At 41.5% G+C, this 6,070-nt stretch overlaps 1 pseudogene across 1 annotated transcript; it reads right to left on the bottom strand.

Annotated features, from left to right (window-relative positions):
• Positions 1-1,898: 1,898 nt before the first annotated feature.
• LOC308641804 (olfactory receptor 4B1-like) lies at positions 1,899-2,829 on the bottom strand (annotated as a pseudogene). The gene has a single exon. The product of its transcript is annotated as an olfactory receptor 4B1-like (transcript).
• Positions 2,830-6,070: the final 3,241 nt, after the last annotated feature.

Genomic DNA, 6,070 nt, shown 5'->3' with positions numbered 1-6,070 from the left:
AGGCTGAGTCTTGGTACTGTCCTTGGTTTTGGAACAATGCTGGGTTCAAACACAGGGGCACAATGGATCGAAGGAGGTTAATCCTAGAGTTACTCTATCTGGTGTTTATATTAAAAAATGTCCTTTTAATCACCTGTAAAATATTTCATCTTATGGATGTACTGAATATACCTGGCCATTTTCAGTTGTGCTTCTAATTTTTAGTACTATAAGTAAGTCTTTTAAATATTCTTGAATAGAAATATTTAACTAACTTTTGATTTTTGGACTCATTTCCTATGATGAGTTTAGTCTCTTAAAGAATAACTTTACTCAGACTATTTAAAAATATTGAAAACAAGGGAACTTTTTAGAATTCTTTCTACTAGGCCAGCATCACCCTTATATCAAATCCAGACAAGGAGTCAATAGGAAAGTAAAACTAGAAACCAATATTCCTGACAAACACATTCAAAAAATTTTCAAAAAGGCTTGAGATATAGCTCAGAGGTAGAGTTAGTTCTTGCCTAGCCTACATGAGGCCTTAGTTTTGGCCCTTAATACTAAAAAAAAAAAAAAAAAGAGAGAGAGAGAGAGACTTCAACACAGTTTTTCTTTTATTGTTTTGTGGTTTTTTTAGTTATATATAACATTAGGATTCATTTGACATGATTATGGAAGCATGGAATATAACTTGCTCTAATTCAGTCCCCAGAACACCCCCTCCCGTCCCTCTCCCCTCCCCCTATTTCCTTCCTCTACACTACTGATCTTTTTGCTACTTACATTTTTGTCTTGTGGATGTACATTATGGTGAGATTCACTGTGACAATTCATATATATGCACATGGGAAAGTTAGGTCAGATTTATTCCACTGTTCTTCCTTATCCCCAGTAAGTTTTTTATTGACTCATTTGTGAGCCATACAAGAAAAAAATTTAATAAGTGATGAGGTAAATAACCTACATTTAATTAAGGGTTGAGGATATAGCTCAGTGGCAGAGAACTTGCTTAACATATGGAAGGCCCTGGGTTCAATCTCCAGTATTGCAAAAAAAAAAAAAAATTCAACAAAGTATTAGCAAAGTGAATTCAACAACACATCAAAATATGATATAGGGAAATAAGAAAGAAAGAAAATGAGTAAGGAAGATTAAGGGATTTCAATCTACAAAACATTTATCAAAATGTCCTCTGTAGTGGTTGGGGCTGTGGCTCAGCAGTAGCACACTTGCCTGGCATGAATGAGGCACTATTCATTCAATTCTCAGCACCACATATAAATAAAGGACACTCAACAACTTAAAAAATATTTTTAAAAAATCTCCTCTGTAAAAGGATAGAAGTAAACAGAATTTAGGATAGCATAGTAAAAAAACTATCAGTGAAGTAATTAATATTTTATAATTATTGGTGGAGAGAATTTTGAATGTTCCCAACACAAAGACATGATAATTGTATTAGGTGATAGATATGTGATCTGATCTGATCTGATAATTACACATTTCCCACATGTATTGAAACATCACATTGTACCCATGTAAAAATATAAATTAATACAGAGGGAGGAAGAAAGTGAGGAAATGATTTTAACCAACAAAACATTTATAAAATTCTTTACTTTGCATTTGCACTTCGTGACAAAGGAAATATAGCCATAAGGACATGAGCCTTCCAATCACCCAAACCCATTATATTGTTGGATATCATGAAGCCAATCATGTTCCATAAGATTCAGGGAGAATTCTTCACCTCTATCCCTCAAACATTACAGCAGGGTATCCAGGTTGCAAACGAGAATTATGGCAGCAGTAACATTAAGTCCTATATTTGTGGCTGCCATTCTGAAATACTCCACTAAAAATCCATTTCATAAAAGTCCATTTCAAACACCCAATAATCAGACTACATCTTTCTATCATGTTACCATCCCTGGGTTCTCCCTTCTGGCCCACAGCTTCCTCATGGCAGCTTTCACCTCTGCGTTTCTGAGTGTGTAGATGATGGGGTTCAGCATGGGGGTGATGACCGTGTAGAACACAGCCACCAGTTGTCCACAGTGAAGGTGGACGAGGGCCTCATGTAGATGAAGATGGCAGGTCCAAAAAACAAGATGACCACTGTGATGTGAGAGGCACAGGTAGACAGGGCTTTGCGCCTCCCCTCTGCAAAGTGGTTCCTCAGGGTGAACAGGATGACGATGTAGGAGGACACCAAGATGGTGAGGGAGAAGATGGAGATTAATCCACTGTTGGCCAACACAATAACCCCCTCCACAATGGTGTCCTTGCAGGCTAGCTTGAATAAAGGCTGTAGGTCACAGAAATAGTGGTCAGTCACATTGGAACCACAGAAGGGCAGTGGGATGGTGATGAGAACCTGAATTATGGAGTGAATGAAGCCCCCCAGCCAGGAACCAGCTACCAGCATGTGAAACACTTGACGATCATAATGTTCATGTAATGAAGAGGCTTGCAGATGGCCACGTAGCGGTCATAAGCCATCACCACAAGCAAGATGATCTCAGTAATTGCAAAGAAGTGGAAGAAGAAGATCTGGGCCAGACAGCCCCTCAGGGAGATGGTTTTAACCTTGGCAAGTAAGTCAGTGATGAATTTAGGGACTATCGTAGAGGAGTAAGTTATCTCCACCAGGGACAGGTAGCCAAGGAAGAAGTACATGGGGGAGCGCAGACTCTTACTGACACTGACCGTCACAACAATGAGGCCATTGCCCTCCACAGTGGCCAGGTACACGGGGAGAAACAACACAAAGCACACTCTCTGCACCTCTGGGTCCCAGAAAAGGCCAGTGATGATTAACTCAGTCACATTGTTTGAATTTGTCATGAATTGGATTTGGAGAAGATTGATCTCAAAGAAGAGCCCTGTGACAAAGGAAATATAGCTGTAAGGACATAAGCCTCTGAATTCTATCAAGCCCTGTGGTTTTGCCCAATTCAACAGCTTCATGAAATTGTAATATATTTGAAAATTTTGACACCTGAGCACTAAGTAGACAATAAGATATGGTTCACTATCAAACAGCAGTTCAAATATAATATATGCACATTCACTACTTTGAATGTGTCCAAGTTTGACCCCCTGATACACTTTCTTGTGAACAGCAGGTGAGGAATTTTTTTAGTACAATTTCTCTGAACCAAAGGTTGTGTTAAGCAACTGTCATGTACCTAGACAACTCAGGACATAGGAAAAGAGAAGGAAATGAGGTTCCACCCTCAGGAAGCTTGCAACTTCATGTGATTAAAAGGTATATTGATACAATGAAGCAGAGAAAACCCTTAAGATTTTCTCTGCTCTTAAAACTACTTTGATTGCAGATATAATGACAATGTGATATGTATATATAAAGAAAATGTGATTGATATATATATTATATATATATATATTGTATTTATATATAATATATATATGATATTAATTATGGCATTTGCTCATAGGATGGAACTGGAGAACATCATGCTAAATGAAATAAGACAGACTCAGAAAGTCAAAGGTTGAAAGTTTTCTCTGATAGGCAGAAGCTAGTCCAAAATAAAGGGGAAAAGAGAAAGAAAGAGAAAATCCATCCATATAGAAGAAAGACCAATGGAACAGATGCAGGGAATCCAGTGGTGAGAGAAGGAGGGTCAGGATAAGAGAAGAAAAGTTAGCCTAACTTTCCTATGTACATGTGAGAATACCATAGTGAATCTCACATCATGCAAATCCACAGATATTAACTAAAACTTTTTTTAAAAAGTAAATAGTAGAAAGATGAGTAGCAGATGGAAGGGAACAGGGGGAGGTAGGAGAGGAGGGAAGGATAAATATTGGGAACTTAATGACAGCAAATTGTATTCAATGCATTTATTGTTATATGAAAATGAATTCTAATGTTATGGAACACTAAAAAGAACCAATAAACATTGAAAATTTTTGAAACATTTTTAAAAAACTACTTTGAAGTATCTTACTGCCATGAATTACATGTGCTTCTATCCTAAAAAATATATATTACATATACACCCCACTCAGTTTCTCCCATAGTGAAAATCTGAAGAAAAATACAAGGTGAAAGCCTTCTGAGAGGGCTGTGGTTGTGGCTCAGTGATAGAGCACTTGCCTAGCACTCATTAGGCACAGGGTTTGATCCTCAGAAACACATATTTTTAAATAAATAAAATAAAGGTATTGTGTCCATCTAAACCTAAGAAAAAGAAAAACCACTGAGCAAAGCCTTAATATGCTTTCTGGCTAGAACTAGAGAAGACACAAGGATTCCTCAGAATAAAAGGAGGGAACCCAGGAAGAACTTCATGGGAGACGGGGCAAGATGGTGCTTGTGGGGAGCCATTCTGACACGTGATTGGGTGACTCCCGTTAAGGGCCTGAGGCACTCTGGCTGTGTCGGAGTTATCCCGACCCTTTCCTGATGAGAGAGCCCATCCGTGTGGGGGTGTGCATGACCACTGACCCCGGAGACCCAATCACTGACCCTGACCTTGGAGTACAGCCCCCCCTCAACCTTCATTGGATGGAATTCTCCCCTGAATCTCTTGTCCCCCCAAATAAAAGGCTACTCCCCGGCGTGTTCGCTCTCTCTCTCTCCTGCTAGCCCAGAGTAATCCTCACTGCCCTGCTGGGCGGCTGGAGGCGGGGAAACAGGGAGGCGAGCCGTCTCGGACCTAGCAATGTAAAATAAGGTACTATCTGTGTGTTTTATTTTGATCTCTTCTAACTAACTTAATGCCAGAACCTCATTAATGAAACCACTGCGCAGGCCGCGTGGTAGAGGTGCTTGCCTACTGTACCAGAGGGACGGGAATAACAGGCACAGAACAGCCCCAGAAGGCTACAATGCAGACTGGTGGCCTGAAGGAAACTAGGACATCTGTGTGCCTGATGGTCACCATTTTCTTTGTCATCCCATCACCCACAGGCTACTGTGGGAGGCCATCCACACACTTGATTTGAGTTACCTCCCTGGCTGGGCGAGAGGTGCTTAGACACATCCTTGTGTCCACAGCTTTCCCCACCCTTCTCAGGTCAGAGGGCCTGTCGGTGTGGAGGTGTTTCTGGCCACTACCCCGAAGACCCAATCGTCACATCTGACCTTGGGACACTGCCCCCATTAATCTTCATTGGATGGGATTTTCCCCCAGAATTTTTTGTTTCCCAATAAAAGTCCACTCCCTGGCGTGTCCCCTCTCTCTCTCTCTCTCTCTCTCTCTCTCTCTCTCTCTCGCTGGCCTCTTCAGTAAACCTCACTACCATAATAGGTGGCTAGAGGCTGGAGCAAGGAGGAGCTGTCCTGGAGCTGGTTTAAAGGTAATTAGAGCCTGTCTCTTTAATTCAAACTCCCTTAGGATCTCTCACGTAGCTGAAGCTTCATTAATGAAGCCTGTGCTGGCCACGGGCTAAAGGCGACCACAAGGGCCCAGGGTCTACTGTGCGCTGTACTGTAAGCACTTCCCCACCACCTCCTCACTTCATTCCTCCTTATCCCTTTGAGGTAGCTAATTGACAAGTGGGGAAAGTGAGACTCACACAGGTTTACATCATGCCCAAAGAAACACACCTGGTGAGTGAGTGAGACCAGGCCAGACCCAGGCTATCTAGAAGAAAAAGAAGGAACCACCACACCTCAGATAGAGGGCACAAGGGTGAGCTACTCCAGTGCCTTAGAAAATGGCCAATGCAAAGCTTTCCCAAATCCACTTATGAGTCCCTCCCTGGGACTAGTACAAGCATTGTAAAACCTCCAAGTTATTGGTAGTGTTTCAGTTCCACCTTCTCTGGTCATCAGAGACCAGGAAGCTCTATGGGTTCTTCAACACAGTGTGAGATTAGGGATCTGCCTTCCTTCCTCCAGCCCATGCCCAGCACTGGGACAGCGGGCCCAGCTGCAGCTGGCAGACTAAGCCATGGAATCTGTTGCTCCTCCCAGCAGAGGTGACCAGACAGAACCCCTCCTGCACTGGGTCTCATAGCAGTTTGACATTGTTTTATTATTTGTCTAGCTTGTTCCTTAGTTATTTTAAAATGCTTTTGTAAAGTATTAGCATTGACATAGACCTTTTTATGA

The sequence above is a fragment of the Spermophilus citellus genome (genome assembly GCF_964194105.1).
Source record: "Spermophilus citellus genome assembly, chromosome: 2".
NCBI lineage: Eukaryota > Metazoa > Chordata > Mammalia > Rodentia > Sciuridae > Spermophilus > Spermophilus citellus.
Note: the sequence above shows the minus strand (reverse complement) of the source record. Positions and strands in the feature narration are given on the sequence as shown.